This window comes from Trachemys scripta, chromosome 4, assembly GCF_013100865.1.
Source record: "Trachemys scripta elegans isolate TJP31775 chromosome 4, CAS_Tse_1.0, whole genome shotgun sequence".
Taxonomy (NCBI): Eukaryota; Metazoa; Chordata; order Testudines; family Emydidae; genus Trachemys; species Trachemys scripta.
The window spans coordinates 1162844-1179893 of NC_048301.1; the positions used below are offsets into that span (position 1 = coordinate 1162844).

Below are 17050 nucleotides of genomic sequence, written 5' to 3' on the forward strand. Positions count from 1 at the left end.
ACCAAACCTGTTGACGTATAACTCAATTCAACAATGCGCATCCTCACAGAAACTCTCCGACCGACTCATCTTCCATGGCTTCCAGTTCTGAGCCACATGGCTCCCCCTTACCTCAGGAGGGAGATCGCAGCTGGCAAGCTGCTTGGGAAGGTATGTGCCAACCCACGCTTGCCCTTGTTCAATGACCTTTTTATCCCACCAGCCACATGTCTTTCATCACGACACCCACTGTTGTCGAAGCTGCCACCCCAGTGTGTGACAGCAGTGCCCCTGTGGCAGGAAGACTGGTGCTTAACGCCAACCACCAATTAGTTCCTGGTCACAGAGCCTGCTGCTCGCCACCCGGCTTCAACCTGCCACATCGTCAGTGGGCCCTTCGGAACCGATTCCGGACTGGGCCAGGCCTCTGTGCAGCCAACCAGCACCGTTGGGTTCTTCGAGACAATCCAAGCTGCAGTTGCGGCTCCAACAATGACACACATTGTCGAGGGTTGCCCGCTAACCCAATTCAGTGGCGGACTCTGAGAGCTCCACTCGGCTGCTAAGAATGCTATTGATTGGCTCGGCCAATGCGCAAACGCTACATAAATCCATGAGTCATACGGAAGTGCTCACTGCTATGCCAATGAGTCACTTTCTCCCTAGCTTGGCCGCATGGTTTCCTTCTGCCATCTCCTTCCTTCTTCTAATCCTCCTACCTAGGACTCAACCTGCTTGAGTCTTGGATATGAATGGCCTCCCCTGGGAGCCAAACTGCATGGATGCAGGGACCAGAAAACCAGCCCTGGTAAACAGCATCCCCCAGCCTGGAACACAAGCCAAGTATGTGTGGGGGTAACGGCGCGGGGAATCACAGTCCCCGATCATTGCTACACTAAGCCCACCTAAGAGCTGCTGTTCTCTTTGGGAGATGGGATTTAACCAGGGCCACTGTGGCACTGAGGAGGGAGAAAGGGTCATAGTGGGTCTTAGATTAACCTCAGATCAAACTTTTCTAAACTGGACCATCCCTCCCTAAGGCTGCAAATGCGTCACAAGCAACATAGACAGAGCTGATGTGGGAATAATGGTGAGGAGGAGGAGAATTTTGATACTTTGGTTCGAAGTGAGAATAAAGTCATCATGGTACGAGAGTGTCTGAACCCATGACAGCACATGCTGCCATTCTGAATGAATGTGCCGAGGTTTCCCTTAGGACAGGAAGTGGGTCTATGGCACAGCTGAGTTTAAGCCACTTTTACCCAGGCTGCCAAGCCAACATTGTTCACTTTTCAAAATACTTTTGGGTGAGTCATTTATATGAAAGTTATTTTAAGCAAAAGCTTTCATCATTTATTAATGAGAAGTGTCTCAGTTTCCTAAATTAATAATTGTCCAAAAAGTGTTAATCTAATAAAGGGATTTTAAAAAAAGAGTTTAAAACAACATTAATATTAAGAAAGGTAGCCATTTAGTAACTAGAAAAAAAACAAATGTTTACTGTCATATAATCAGTGCAATTTCACTATTTTCCATATAAAATGAAATCATAATGAATGTGATATTTATTATTCATAGAAACCTAGCACTAATTTGATTAGTTTCTAAGCTTATGTCTAACAATTAACAAAAGCTGAAAGAGAGCTAAGAAAATGTATTTTGTAGAAGGCTCAGGAAAGATGAACAGAAATTTGCAAATACTCATTATATGAGTATGTCAGTACAATTCTGGTGTCTAGAAACATGGATACACAGGTATTTTATTTCATTCAAAGGATTGTTTCTCACAAACAAATACATCTGGAATATCCTCATTTTCAAGTAGAAACTGTACAAATTCTTCCAGTCATGAATTTGTAACACATGTAGTTCAAAAGAAGCTTAGATATACAGATTACATTGTGTTTTAAAATAAGGACTAACTCTGACGAGTACAGGGATGCACTTCAGATGTAAAGCATCTGCTTTCAAACATTACCAGCTTTCAGTTTCAGTTGCACTTAAAAGCAAAAGTGTGTAAGGCCAAATTCATCCCTGGTGCAACTTCATCAACATTTTGTATCCCCAGTGCAATCTACTGATACATTGACATGATTCGTCAGTCAAAAATAGTGCCATAGGCAACACCCTGGATAGGGGAGTGAAATCAAGCTGTGATGGTGATGTATTAGCATTAGACAAATGTAGCCAAGAGGAGTAATTTGATATAAAGTTGCCTAAAATAAAGTCAGAAGAGTGACTCTGCGGAAGGGGTTTCTCACCTAGAAAGCTGTCTGTCAGAGCTGGAATTTAGGTCTATACTTCCAGCAATTCCTCCTTGGCTGATAACTGTAATAAATGGAGGCCGTAATGTGGATAAACTTCATTTCATAGAGAAGCCTACACTAGTTATAGTGTCATGTGATACACTCTGAAAGGGTTCACACCTACTTCATACCGCAAACAGATTTAATGAAAATATAGTACTTAGGAACTCGTATGATCCAGCCACAGTTTTCACTTTTGTATAATGCAACAGCTCCCCCATCTTACAGAAGGAAGAATTTAAAGTGGGGAAAAAACTTCCATGGGAAAATACTGGAGGAACTCAACATGTTTAAGTGCTTTTAGTTTAGAGAAAGAGAATCACTAGGCTGTCTGTGCCAGAAATGTTTTATAATTCCCAGCTTACCACTTTGGGAGAAAAGAAAAAAAAACCACCACCAGAAACCAAAATCCCACCCCCTCTGCAGACTAGTGTGGTTGGCATTTTGATGATTAGGAGATTGAATGTGCTTCTTGCAAGGATGAGTAAATGCTGTGGTTTCCCAGTATTTTTCTATGAGGTTCAGCAGTGTATTATGAAGAAAATTACATGTACCCACTTCTTGTGTTCAGGCTTTGGAATGGATTCTCTCGCAGGAATTTCGGCATGTGATTCTCCCACTGTCAGCATGCACATCACTGTGATTAATTATGGCTACTACCCTAGCACCGGAGGTACCAACTCAGACACAGGCCCCATTGTGCCAGAGGAAGGGCTTGTCTACACGGCGCAGCAAAGTGCACCAGAGGGGTATGCTTTGTAAAGCACGCCAGCGCGCTGTGCTCGAACTGCCCCGAGTACCGCCTGCCAGGTGCTCTACCAGGCCCCTAGTGAATGAGAACTCGGTTCCTTTCTGAGTGTGTCAGCAGGGGGTACCAGGCGCAGTAAGGGCATAACACCCCTCTGGCACATGTCACTGGGACTGTGCAGACATCCCAAAGAGCCAGCTCTGTCCTGACGCGCACACTAAAGAGACAAGGCAGACGAAGGGCCCAGGAAAGGAAATAAACTTGTCTCCAAACCTCACGCTGAGGTAGGCAATGGGGGGGGGGGGGGGGGGGGGAGAGATGAGGATTCTTCATTAAGCTTCTAATTTATGCAGATTTGTTACAGTTTGTTAGGCCTAGTGCACTGTGCCCCTCTCCCATGTCTGGGGCTCCAGCTGCTACTGCCGTGTCCATAGTAAATAATAATAGTTTGTTATTCATGGGACAAAAAGAAGAAAAGACGGGCCAAATTCTGCTCCCCTTGCTCATCGGGGCTGTATCATCTGGACCACAGTGTCCCTCCGTGGGGCAAGGTCATACAGCTAGGAAGAAAAAATCTAGGTCACACTTACAAGTTGGGAGACAAACCTGAAATGCAAAGTCGCTGACACCGCCTTAGGGGTAATGGTTGATAACCAGCTGAACACAAGATCCCCATGTGATCTTGTAGCTAAGAGGGCAAACACGAGTCTTGGAGCTATAAGATCAAGTAATAGCAGCGAGGTGGCATTACCTCTGTATTAGTGAGACCACTACTGGATACAGGGTCCGGTTCTGCTGTCGCCAGTTCAGAAAGCGTGTTGAAAACGGCAAAGGGTTCAGAGAAGAGGCACAGGAGTGACATGACGTCTGGAAGAAAAGCCTCACCGTGAAAGCTCTATGAGACACAATCTATTCAGTTTATCCAAGAGAAAGGTGAGAGGTAACTTGAGCATGGCCAAGAAATAGCTACATGGGAAAGAATTTCTGATATTCAGGGTTTCCTTAATCTAACAATAAAAGGTAGACCAGGATCCTGTGTGTCGAAGCTGAAACTAGACAAGTTCAGACTAGAAATGACATGCAGTTATTTTAACAGTGAGGGTAATTAACCACTGGAACAACTTGCCTAAGGACGTGGTGGAGAAATGTCCCAATTGTGTACTTGTGCTGAGGTAAAGCGCTGTTTGTATCTCAGCAGACCCTCAGTGTCTCTAAGGGTATGTCTACACTGCAGCATAAGCCTGTGGTTGAGCCCGGGTTCAAGCCTAACTCCCACATTGTGTCTACACTGCAATTCTGCCAACCCAGCGCTCGGACCCAGGACCCTGCAGGGCTGACAGGTCCGAGTTCAAGTCTAGCCAGGACCCAGGGTCCAAACCCTAGTGCTTTGCACTGTAGTTGCAGCTGCGCTTGACTCTGGTCCCAGCAGACATCCAGAAGTATCCCACAATTCCACGGAATACTTCCTCAGTCCTCTCTGCCCCAACAATCTGCAATCCACTCTGTTGAAAACAGGTTGGCAGGCTGTTCAAACTTCCTGTTCCATGCAGGGCAGCCAGTACATTTTCCCCACTGTGCACCACGGTTCTAGGGCTAGAGTGGCCAATTGGCAGGGTGAGGGGGGTGCTAGGGCTTCTGGGATATGTTTACTTTGACTTGGGTCTGCACACTGCAGTGTGGACGTGAGAGTCCTAGCTTCGCACATGGGTTAGAAAAGTATAAATGCAGGGGTTAAATGCAATGTAGATGCTCAAGCCCAGGGTTCCCTAACATGGGTCAAGTCCCTCTGACCCTGGGCTTCCATGGCAGTGCTGGGAGCCTGGAAGGGGAACCCGTGCCCGACGTACTGTTTTGCACTGACTTCTGTGACTTGTTGAGCGGCATTGACTCCAAGGTGCTGCCTCTGCTCGGGGCGCTCTACTGTGCTCACAGGAAGCGATCCACACCGTGACGGACGTCTGCTTGCAGCAGCATTCTGGCCCATCCCAACCTGGAACAGCTCCCCTGTGGCTAGCAGAGCACACCTTAGCTACCTGTTGCGCTGCCGCTCGGCCTAGCAGGCTGGCACAGGTAAAAAGAGAAAAGGAAATACAGAAAAACCTGTTCCAGGACAGGCTGGGAGCACGGGTGAAGATCAGCTGGAATCTGGACAAACGTGGGATGGTGACTAGTGGGCGTGAGGCGTCCCAGCTGCATAGAATGGGGTTAAGGGCTCACGGCTGGCCCAGGGTTGCCAGCTGCACTTGCCAGGTGTGGGCAGAGATCCCAGGGGGATGGGAAGCTCCTAACAGCTCTTCTCGTCTCCTCTCGCTCTCTTTCCCTTCCTCCCCCCTTTGTAGTTCCATGCGCCTATGGCTTATACAGCACTGTGTGTGTGTGGGGTGGGGGGACAGTCACACGGACAGTCACACGGGGGCTGCCCACTCCAGCCACAGGGGATGATATTGGCCATTGGCTGGGGGAAGTGGGGTAGTGAGCACACCGGGGTCACGGCCTTTATTCTAGGCACGAGGCTGGAAGAACAGCCAACGAGGGCCGACCCACCTTCAGGCTGGGGGTTGATTCCATCCCCGACACACACACACACACACACACACGACTCCCTGCATGCCATGTTTGTCAGGGTGTGCGCAGGGCAGGGGCAGGGTGACTCTCATCTGGGGGGTCCTTCGAGTCAGTAGCAGTTCCAGTGCGCGATCTGGGAAGGGTTTCAGGATAGTTCTGTCTGTCCCACAGCTTGTTCTCCGGGCACAAACTCAGTGTCATTTTTCTAATAATTCAGGGAGGCCGTGACCTTTGCATTTAGAAGAGGCTGAGCAGGAGGTCAGAGAACTGCTTTGGGCAAACTCTGACAGCACTAACCCAGGCCAGCGCCTGACCCAGCCATTTGTTACCAGGAAGTAGAAGAGCAAGGTAAGAATTGTCTCTGATGCTAAGTAACAGGCAGTAGGATTCTGGGGGAGTGAATATTGGACATGGTCACTGATCTGCTAACGGGCTTTTCTGTTTCCCTCTCTGCCATCTCCAGCACTTTGATTCCCCACTGCCTCCCTTCCAGCCCCTTCCAGCCCCAGAAATACACACCCCTGCCTGTGGGCCTCCCCACCTGCACTAGCCACATCCCAGCCTGCTCCCCATGCATGCACCAAGGGTGGGGGCAGGGTAGCAGCAGGTGCTCCCCCGCTCCCCCCGGGTGGCCAGGTGCCCACCGAGAGCACACAGCTGCCCCCGGCACTGTCCCACCCACAGAGATGACGGTCATTTTTTGATGGCGAACATTGTATTTGAAAAACCCAAAACACACAAACTTCGGTGAACGGAACAGCCAAAGCCGGGTGCCAGCGTTCAGGGATGTACGTTGAGAAGGAAGGGGATTGATTTCAGAGCTGGAAAGCGGCTCTCAGCATGACATTACTATTATCCATGGTAGTATGGTAGTCCCAAAGCATCAACCAAGCACTAGGTGCTGTACAACTGCAGAGGTCCCCGCCCTGACGCGCTTACAGCATAACTCAACTGGAGGGACATGGGGTGGGGGGGAGCACACCAACAGAGTGAACAGTGAGGTGGCAGCAAATGTCATGGTAATGAATTGTGGGGGGGTAGCTAGGAGGGATCAGCTAAAGGAAAGGTGTGATGTTATTGACATAAACTGGGACCATATAGATCATTGTTGCAACCAAGGTCCTGTAGTGGCACCCAAATCGTGTATAAAGGGGGTCAAATGGGGTGTCTAAGACAAGGTTCTGGTTTACTGGTTATGATTATGCTGTCTTTATGTGTGTAACAGTTTTGGTAGTTGAAGTTATGAATATTGGCTCTATACTGTCTGTATGGCAAACATATGCTATGCTTCTGGGTGACATCCCAGACAACTGGGATTAGCTCTGCCTAGCCTGCTTGATGGCCCATTAAGGACCATCAGCTATACAATGGACCCATTAAGAGAAGGCAAATATGCCTTGAGACTCAGCAAAGTATGCAGGGACTGGCCCATGTGACTCCAGACTCCATTTTGCTGTAATCTTTCCACAGTAAGAACAAAGAGGTGTTCTTACACCTGGAAAAGACTATATAAGGCTGATGCCTCATCTCCATCTTGTCTTCAATCCTGCTTCATACCTCTGGAGGGACTTTGCTACAAGCTGAAGCTTTGAACAAAGGACTGAGGACCCATCCCAGCGGGGGATGTATTCCAGAGACTTGATTTGAACCTGCAGTTTATTCTATCGCTGCTGCAAGCCTGAACCAAGAACTTTGCCATTACTGTATGTAATTGATTCCATTTAACCAATTCTAACTCTCATCTCTATCTTTTTCCTTTTATGAATAAATCTTTAGATTTTAGATTCTAAAGGATTGGCAACAGCGTGATTTGTGGGTAAGATCTGATTTGTATAGTGACCTGGGTCTGGGGCTTGGTCCTTTGGGATCAGGAGAACCTTTTTCTTTTACTTGGGTATTGGTTTTCATAACCATTTGTCCCCATAACGAGTGGCACTGGTGGTAATACTGGGAAACTGGAGTGTCTAAGGAGATTGCTTGTGAGACTTGTGGTTAGCCAGTGGGGTGAGACCGAAATCCTCTTAGTCTGGCTGGTTTGGTTTGCCTTAGAGGTGGAAAAAACCCAGCCTTGGGCTGTGACTGCCCTGTTTGTGCAATTTGTCCTGAGTTGGCACTCTCAGTTGGGTTCTGCCAGAACCGCATTGTCACAGAAGGGAAGGGGTGGTACAGGGCAGGGAGGAGAGGGAAGAAGGCTGGACCTAAGCTGAGGGGAAGAGATGGGGGAAGGGGCTACAGGGGACAGGTTAGTTCCCAAGCAGACTTGAGTGCGGCATTTCCTGCAGCCTTAGGGAAGGACGCTGAATTGGGGCCTGCTGAAGGTTTCCACATAGCTCACAAGTTCAGTCGCGCCAACCCTAACCCTTACAAATCCAGTCAAACTCTCCCCTCCCCCACCCCTGCTCCCAGAAGAGCCAGGTGATTGGCTTATAAATCATGAGTTAAAAACCACCCCCATTTTTCCTTTGTTTTTAAAATTTTCCTTCTGGCGTTAGGTCCTTTGGGGTTCACAGCTTCAAGCTTCTCCTGCTCCCCTGGGGGCAAGAAATGTTGCATTTATGGAAAGACGACCAAACCACCCCTGTCTCTAGCAGCAGGGGCTTCACAGTGATCTCCAGGATGGGTGAGGCTTGCACCCACCCCTGCCAACGCCTGCCTGCTGGAGCGGCGGAGCGGAGCTGGCAGCTGCCTGATGCTCTTGCCTGTTGCTGCTGAAGATCTGGGTTCGGGGGGGGGGGGGAGGTTGGGTCACTAGCGTTTGCCCTGGCCCGTGCCAAAGGGCTGCAGCTGGGGCATTTTCCAGCACAGAGCAAAATCTCTCCTGGGGACGTGTAGAAATGGGACATCAGGGGCCACAATCTTCCCTCATTTGTGCCAGTGCAGGGCTCAGCCCATCTGCCTTCCCCTCCCTCCTCCACAGGACTGGGGTGTCCCACTCCACCACAAGAAATCCCTCCAGCTGGGGAAAGGAAGCCAGTCAGAGCAGCTGCATAGACCAGGCCCTGCCTCTGCCCTCCACTTCTGGGGAGTTCTCCTCTTCCCTCCATGGAGCACTCTGCCATGGCTGGGGAGCTGCTGCCCCCTGCCCCTACTGCAGCAATCGCCCCTCTCCCATCCCCCTTCTCAGATCTGGGGAGCAGGTCTAGGTCCTGCCCTGCCCCGGGCAGGCCCAGGGTGTGTCCTTGGCCCTCAAGCGGCACCAAGAGGGTAGTAGGTGGTGTGAGTGCAAGGCTGGGGAAAGATCTCACACGCCCTGGAGGGGAAATGGTGCTTTTGAGGAAACAAAACTTTTTGCACATGGTGTCTATTTCCACTAAAAAAAATCACTATCAAACAGAGTTCTTTGGTTGTTTTCAGCCACAAGTTTTAGGTTTTCACTTAAAATGTCTGGAGAAAGAACTGTCCGTTTCCCCGAGTCTAGCAACACAGTATGGGGAGGAAAAGGTGTTGGTGTTTTCAGGAGACTATTGCCGGGGGGTGGGGGGGTGGATGGGTGTGTGTGGGTGGGTGTGTTTTCTGTTTAGTTCTCATAATGCTGAAGCATGCATCATTTCAGAGTCAGCACAGATAAAACCACTTAGAAATAAATATTTTTACATTTTTCTACAATTAAAGTCCCTTTGTCAGATACAACCCTACAAAGTTTTATGCTTACTTTGTTTAGAGCCGAGCTATGGAAGTCTAACAACAGTGATGAATTCAGCCAAGTCTAAAGTACAACTACTTGCTAGACTATAAGAGGGGTACAGCCATGCAGCTCAAACTAATGTTACTCGAAAGTTTGCTGAGATTAAATCTAAATACAACCTACACACACACACACACACTCAGAACGGTTAGAGCTCCAGAAACTGTTACTGAAGTATCAGATGGTTGCCACGGAACTCAGAGCCTACTCCAAACCATCACTTTTCCTATTAGTCTTAATAGAGAGAGGAGTTTAAGATGATTGTCCTCTCTCTGAATCTCCGATTCTGCTCTTTACGAGGGTCATTCGACAGACCTTAGGAGGAGCAGACTTGTCAATCATGGAGAAAAGTGACCCAGGAAGATGCCCTGCTTATGCAAACTACATGCACAGACATTAATCAGTCATGCAGGTCAGCAATGGTTTTCTAGAAGTGTTTACACTGTTGTCACTTTATATCTCCTTGTCATTCCTCTCACGCCTGTGACTTTGTAAGCTAATTCTACAGGTACATTTGTCGGATAAATAATGAGGTCAACATAAACAGACATAAGCTACTGCTGTCAATCCTTTACTTATTTACTCATCCACTCGTTAGAGATGGGCCTGACCCAGCCCTGGCAGACTGGGTCAGAAGAGAATGCAGGATAGGGTCCTACATGTTCCTGATGCTGCTGTGGGAGCGTGCACCCCACAACAAAAGCACTCAAGTTTGAAATTGCGTTTACTTTTTCCTCCCCCCAGAATGGCACTAAGGCTAGATCATGAACAACACAAAGTCTGGCTGTTTGAATCTAGAGGCTGTCGGTGGTACTCTCCTTTGCTGCTCTATTAGGTTATCAGCCAACAACTGAGGCCTACCTTGGCAAGCATGATTTGCAATTTTGGGTCTGCAACTCGACCCCTTGAATGATTTTCAGAGGGTGGGGCTCAGCACGGCTGGAAGGAAAAAAAGCCACTTTAAGTCATCTCTAGTTGTGGATCCAAATAAGGCACAAGCAAACCACCAGTCACTTTTGGAAAGCAAGATCCGGCCCCTTTGTGAGCTCAGGCATGCCTGCCTGTGATACCCAGGGACATTACCTGCTTAAGGACAGTAGAATCAGGCTGTTAAATTCAGAAAGAAATCATCCTTCCTGAGTTATCTTAGTGAAGGTTGTGATTTCTTCCTCCGGTGACTTCAGCAGACCTGGCCCACACCTTGTCATGTGAACACCTATGGGTCCGACGCTGGTGCAAGGCGGAGTAGCGATCTCATTGCAGCTCGTTATTACATTATCTTCGCCATGGGGCATCTGTATTTGCAGCCAGCTACAGCTGGGATTTCTGTAGGCTCCAGCACAGGGTTTCACCTCAGGATGCAGAGTACAAGAAACATCCTCACACTGAAATCCTGCTCACCCAATCAGCCGCCCAGGGCCCCTGGGTAGGACTTTGCCCTCAGCACTGTTGTGCCACACTCCGGAGGATGGCGAGATGAGCACAAAGCCTCTTGCCTGGACCGCAGCCCTGACGTCTAGGCCATGGGGGACAGAGAGCCAGTCACTCCACTGGGTAGATTCTAGCCCCCTGAACGGTGCCAGAGCCCGTGCTTTGTCTATGGGATTCCCTACCACAACCCAAACCACAGGCCTCTGGTTTGTCTGGACACCTTGTGCTTCCCAGGAGAAATCTGCCAGCACAGCTCACAGAACCTCCCAGGAACACTCCTTGTCACTTCTGGCAGGAGTGAGACATTCACAGCCAGGAGCGTGTGACTCCCTGGGGAGCCTTGCTCCCAACCCAGCCAGCCACTCCCTGCTGGCAGAGGGCACCCGCAAGAAGAGGGGCAGGGTTTGCTGAGGGACCTCTGTAGTTGGTGAAGTCCCCTTGCCTTGACCAGCCCAGCCCAGGGACCCAGCCTGTCTGCCCTGGCCACTCTCTTCCATGCCCCCTGCTTCCTCCAGCTCCGCTCAGAGCTTCTCTAAAGATCCGAGGGGACAAACACAGGAGCCCCCGGCTCACAGGGCCTAGGCCATGGGGGTCACTGGCGCGGCTCAGCTCCAGGATCGGTCTGTCTCCGCCATGCAAAGCCGCCCCTGGCCCGGCGCTCGGCGCAGGAGCGGGCCGGGGGCAGCGGGAGAGCCAGGCACGGAGGCGCACCGGGCCCATCACACTCACACCCCCTGAGAGCGCCCGGTCGGAAGGTGAGACACGATCCCCAAAGCCAGGCTCCCTGAGCCCCCGCTGTGTCTGCCCGGAGCCACCAGCGCCCGCCACGGTCCCGAAAGCTGCCTTAGGTCCCGGGCGCCGGTTTCCAGCCGTATCCACGTCATGGCCCCAGGAAGGTCCGAGACAAGGGGGCGGCTTCCCAGGACCGGCGAGCGGCCCCTCTCGGCTCCCGGACAGCGCGGCGGGGTCAGCGGCACCTCCTCGCGGTACCGCAGAGCCCTGTCCTCTCCCCGGCTCCCCCGAGAGGAGCAGAGAGCCCCGGAGAGGCAGCCGCGGCTGCTGCCCGCCAGCCCCGAGAGCTGTGAAGATACAGGGACCCAGCCCGCTGCGCCAGGAGCCTCCGCCGGGACCCCGCGCCAGCGCGCACGGCCCCTCGCAGCCACCGGCTCCGCCGCCACCGCGCTCACTCCGGCTCCGCCTCGCCCCCGCCCCGGTTTTGAGCAAAGGATGCTTAACTGATTGGCTCCCTCCTCTCGGCGCGCCCCAGCCCCCACCCCCGAGCCAACCCCGAGCGGGGCTGGGAGGGGGACCCACCGCCGGAGCAGGTACCTCCGCGGCCTTTCTGCTCCCCGCCCCTGAGCGCACCCGGGACGGGGGCTGGCCCCGAGCCGCGGAGCCCGCGGCAGCCCCTGGGCCCCAGGGCAGGCAGAGGAGAGCGAGTCCCTCCAGGTGCCCTGGGGAGACCCACGTGCGCTCCGAAGTGAGGGCGGGGAGCAGCCCCTGTGCGCCGTAACCCCGGCGCGCCCTGCCAGTCTCCTGCCCAGATAGCGCCCCCAACGCCCGGGCAGAGCCGGCAGCCAGCGGCCCCTGCCCCTGCCACCGCGGCTTTCGGGCGACAGCCGCTGCCCAGCCCCAGGGTGGGACTCCCCGCACCAGCCCCGGAGCGGGAGGAGTCCCCGGCCAGCTCTCCAGGCCGGAGGAGTGACCTGCCGGAGACAGCGCTGCGCTGTTCCCCCTGCGGAGCTGCTGCGCTCCCCCTCTGCCCGGCCCCGGGATGCGGGGCTAGCCCTGCCCGTGGCTGCCAGTTCCTCCGGCCGGGGCAGGCAGGGAAGGGCGCCGCGACACGCCCCCTCCCTGCCCACTCCTGCGCCAGCAGCGCCTCCCCGCGCCAGGGCGCAGCCGCTGCTCACACGCTCTCCCGGCTTCCCCCGGTCCCGGCGGCTCCGGCTCGCCGCGCAACAGCTGGGCAGCGCTAGCCCTGTCCCCGCCGGCGCTGGCGAGCTGCCCAGCGCGCCCCGGCCCTTGGCTTCCGGGGCTCGCAGACACGTCTCCGGCTTAGCGGAGCGGTGGGCGCCCGGCGCCGCTCTGCGTCCGCCCGCTGCGGCTGGAGCTGCAGTTCCCGGCTGCGCCGCGCCATCGCTCTTCTCGCTGCGGAGGAGGCGGCGGCTCCGGCTGGCACCAGGCTGCAAAGCCGGCTTCATGCTGCAGCGAGCGCCGCGGCTCCCGGGGGCCGGGCGGCAGCCGCCGGAGCGCGCCGCGAGGAGGATGGAGCCAGCAGCAGCCGTGGAGGAGACGCGCAAGGACCCAGTGCAGCCAGCTGCGCCCCTCTGCAGCGCCCGGGGCTCCGGCTGCTCCAACTGAGGGGGCTGCCCGGCTCTCGGAGCGCCGCGCCCGGCGGGTCGGTGTCCCTCGGCGGGGGTGTGCATGGCTGCGCCGCGGACAGCTGGCGGGAGAAGCCCGAGGACGGAGCCCGGCCGCGCAGCTCGGCGGTAGCTCCCCGAGCGCAGGAAAAGCGCCCGCCTGCCGGGGCCATGGGCAGCGCGTCCCCGGCCCGCGGCGCTCCGGCCGGTGCCTGAGCGGGGGCTGCTGGGCGGCGGAGCCGGGCTGGCCAGAGGCGGAGCGCGGAGCTCAGCGCAGGATTACCCGGCGCACGGGGCGGCGTTCGGTGAGCGAGCGAGGAGGCTCGGCGAAGCCCGGCGGGGCTCGGATTACCCTGGCGCAGGTACACGCTGCAAGGTCAGCGGGGCGCGGCTGCGGGGTCCGGGGTGGGGGCGGCGGAGGGGCGCTGGCGGCGGGCTGCGCCCCTGCCTGGTGTGCGCTGGGGGGACCGCGCGGCTCGCTCCCTCCCTCCTCCCCCCGCCTGGCGCCGTGCGCGCCTGTGCAGCCGCCTGCCTCTGCCCGCTCCCCGGGAGCTGAGCCGCCGCCTTGCACCGGGTGAGCCGCGCGGCGACCCCCCAGCCGGACCCGCGGGCGCCGCCGCCGCCTGCTGCCGGAGGATGCGCGAGCGGAGCGATGGCCCCGGGCGGAGCAGGGACCGGCCAGCCCGCCGCCAGCCCGTGAAGCCAGCCCGGAGCTGCCGCGCCGCAGCTGCACCTGCCGGGCACAGGGCTCCGGCCCCGTCTTTCCCGACTAGCGGCGCCAGGTAACGCGACCCTCCCCGCGCCGGGCGCTGCGCTGCATTGCGGGCTGGGGGGAGCCGCGGGCGCCGCTCCGGGAGGCGCCACAGTCCCTGCTGCGGGGAGGGGGGGCGACTCTCCCCCCAGCCCAGGGCAGGGACACCCCCCCCCCCCGGCAGCGGAGCGGGCCCAGCCCGGTGGGGGTCGCTGGGGCTGGGGCTTCTCCGGACCCGGGCAAGGCTCCCCGCGGCACCGCTCTGCGCAGGTGCCTGCCCGGGGCTCGCTCCCCCTCGGGCCGGCGCTGGGCTCCTCGCCTGGGCTGGGCTCCGGCGGGGCAGGGGCGCGCACCCCCGGGCGGAAAGGAGCGCGGCCGGACTGAGGTCGCGGGGAGCGGAGCAGACGCGCACAGCCGCTGTCCTGCCAGCCGGGAGCTGGATCCGGACTGTCCGCTTGGCACTGCGGGGCTGCCGGGCACTGACGGGACCCGCGGGCTGCGGCTGAGCCGGGGGCTGGCGCGGGGCGGCTCCCCGGCCTCGGACAGCGCCCTGGCCCGCTGAGCCCATCCCTGGGTCATGCAGTAGTGAAGCCGGGCTGAGTTCAGCTGGGCGCTGCCTGCGGCTCCCTCTTCCCGGCTGGCGGTGCGGGGAGAGGCCAGATGCTGCCCGCCCGCCCGCCAGCCAGCCAGCCAGCCAGCCAGCCAGCCACGGCCCCGGCTGCACCGGGGCTTTCCCCGCGCCCTCGCGGCTGCGCTTCTGCCGCTCTCCAGGCGATGGCAGGTGCAGCCCGCGCTCCGACGCTCGCAGCCGGCGGTGCCACCGAGCCGCTGCGCACCGCTCCCGGGGCGCGGGGAGGGACCGGCCGTGCCGGGGGGGCCCGTGCGCTCCGCGCCTGCCCCAGGCTGTGAACCCCGTGGCAGGAGGGGATTTGGGGGCTGCGGGCGGCCGGGGCTCTGGGTCCCCCAGCCCGGCGCCTCCTGCCTGCGGCTCCCCTCGGGGCCCGTAGCTGGGGCTTGGCAGAGACGCTGCGGGTGTGAACCCCGTGGTGCGAGCCGGCCAGAGCCTGTAGCGGCCGGAGCTCGGCTCGCCTTGGCCCGAGCTGTCGGGTCCCCAGGGATGGCCCTGCTGGAGGGCGGGGACCCGCCGGTGGGTACTCGGGCGCTAGCCCCCCCTTTGCCCGCTCTCCAGGAGCCGCGGCGAGGCGCCCCGGCCGGGCAGGCTCCGGTTTTGTAGCTGCGCAGAGTTTTCCCGTACGCTAGGCTGGCGATGGAGGCGGGGAGAGGGTCTGGCCGCCGCTGGCCCGGGCGGGGAAGGGGGCCCACAGGGGCCGAGTGCAGGGAGGGGCAGCTCCTGGGTCCCTGGGGCCGGGCTGGGATATGGCCGGGCTGCGCCCCTGGGACCGAGTCAGAGCAAAGTTTAGCCTCATCTGTTCCCGAGGGGGATGCGTGTGACTCCCAGCCCCGGGGCGCCGGCCGGCGGCGGGGCAGCGAGACGGGAGGCCGGGCTGCAGGCAGGTGGCTTGGGCCGGTGCCGATAGGAAGCGCTTCAGGCTCGCCCCAGGGAAGGGCTTGACTCGGGCGGCTGCAGTGGGGCCTTGCGGAGGCTGGGGTGGGACGGAGGCGCAGATCCCAGCCGGGGGAGCTGAGGTTACACCAGCAAAGCCCACAGCATTCATTGCAGCCCCGGGCGGTATTTGCCGCCCGCCTCCCGGCTCGGGGGTGAAAGTGAACTAGCCGGAGCCCCTAGAGAGATCAAACTGCGGGGCGGGGAACCCTCGTCTCCCGCCTGTCTCTGGCCTTTGGCCTCCGCCGTCACCCCAGCAGCCCCGTTCCTCTTTGCAAAGTGTCCCTGAGCCACTCTCCTCCAGAGAACAGAGGAGCCATTTTGTGTTTTGTTTAAAAAGAAAGAAGCCACCTGGGTCCCAGGCTTGGAAGGGTTGGTCGGCGAGTCTCTCCTGGGGTAGTGTCCCCCTGGCAGGCCTCGTGCTTTTCCTGTGTATTTCCATTGAAAACAGGCTCAGCCCTTGGTAACAAGGGCATCAGAGCTGGGGAATAGTGACTGGGCAAGTTACAGTCAGTTGACTTGAGGCGCACAGAACACCCCCTTGTTCCTCAGAGCAACAGGAACCGGGAGAAGATCCAGTGAGTTCCCTTGGGAGGAGATGCGAGCTGAGGGTGGCCAGCTGCATGGATGAGAAACACCAGTGAAAGGCCCAGTTGTGCAACTGTTACGCTCATTGAGTAGCACTTACACACTCCCATTATCTTCATTGGAACTATTCTTGTGAGTAAGTGTTACTCGCCATGAGTAAGGACCCATGAGAGGAGCAATGGTTGTCTGGAATTTGTGTGCGGACACTTCTTTGGTTGTACGACAGAGCTCAGATACTACCGGGTAGGGCCATAGAAGGGCATAGATAGGTCATATTAAGATTATTAATCACTTTGGGTGGGATTATGTACTCACAGGGGTGGCACCTTACCGCACAAGGCCTATCATTGCCTTCAGGGGAACGATGTGTGGAGTCAGGTTCTATTCACCAGGAGTAAAGGTGTTGGAGACTGACCCTTTCTTAGTTATAATACTGGAATCCAATTCACACACTTTAAAATGTTGCACTTGGGAATAACATGTTTGTTTTAAATGCCAACTCAATAGCTATATCAACAATCTGTGGTGTCAGATCTATCAACTCAGGACCAGATCCTACATTCCCTTATTTAGAGAGGAGCTTCACTTCAGCCATAATCCTTTTGTTCCAACAGTTGTCAATTATTTTATGGCAACAAATACAATGTTCAGTAGATCTTGGATCATTCATGTACCGAGTACACTATTTCCAAGTTGGAATAACTGTCTTTTGTTAGAACATTCCAGGTATTGCATAGTTTCCTGAAAAAGTCAGCTGTTACTGGAGTGGATTCAAAATTACTACTTAGTTCAGTCATAACCACGTCAGACAGAGCTCAAAGGCTTGTGAGTGGCGATGTAGCAAGACAGTTTCCTGATGTTCCATTTGTGATGAGCCAATGGACTGGACTCCAGCTGAACTGGAGTATTTGTCTTATTATAGATTTGCAGAAGCTCATTTTCAAAGGAAAAGCATTTCCCCCAAGGCTGTTAACTTCTGTGGTGGTCTTAATGAACGTTGGTACAATTCTCAGTACGTGCACGGTCACTGACGAGCCGAAGTTATTAGGCCTTTGGAGAGAAGAGGAGAGACT

General features: G+C 55.9%; 1 protein-coding gene across 5 annotated transcripts in view; it reads left to right on the plus strand.

The window, feature by feature from the left end:
• The first annotated feature begins 12642 nt into the window (after nt 1–12642).
• Nucleotides 12643–17050, plus strand: part of LRFN5 (leucine rich repeat and fibronectin type III domain containing 5) — a 144970-nt gene continuing 140562 nt past the window's right edge. For 2 of the 5 annotated variants that reach the window (XM_034768155.1, XM_034768151.1), the window contains exon 1: nt 12644–13436. The gene's annotated coding sequence lies outside the window, so the exon portion shown is untranslated. Of the gene's footprint in view, nt 13451–13668; nt 13857–17050 lie in introns of those variants that run through there. The other 3 variants (XM_034768154.1, XM_034768152.1, XM_034768153.1) reach the window with 3 other exon arrangements.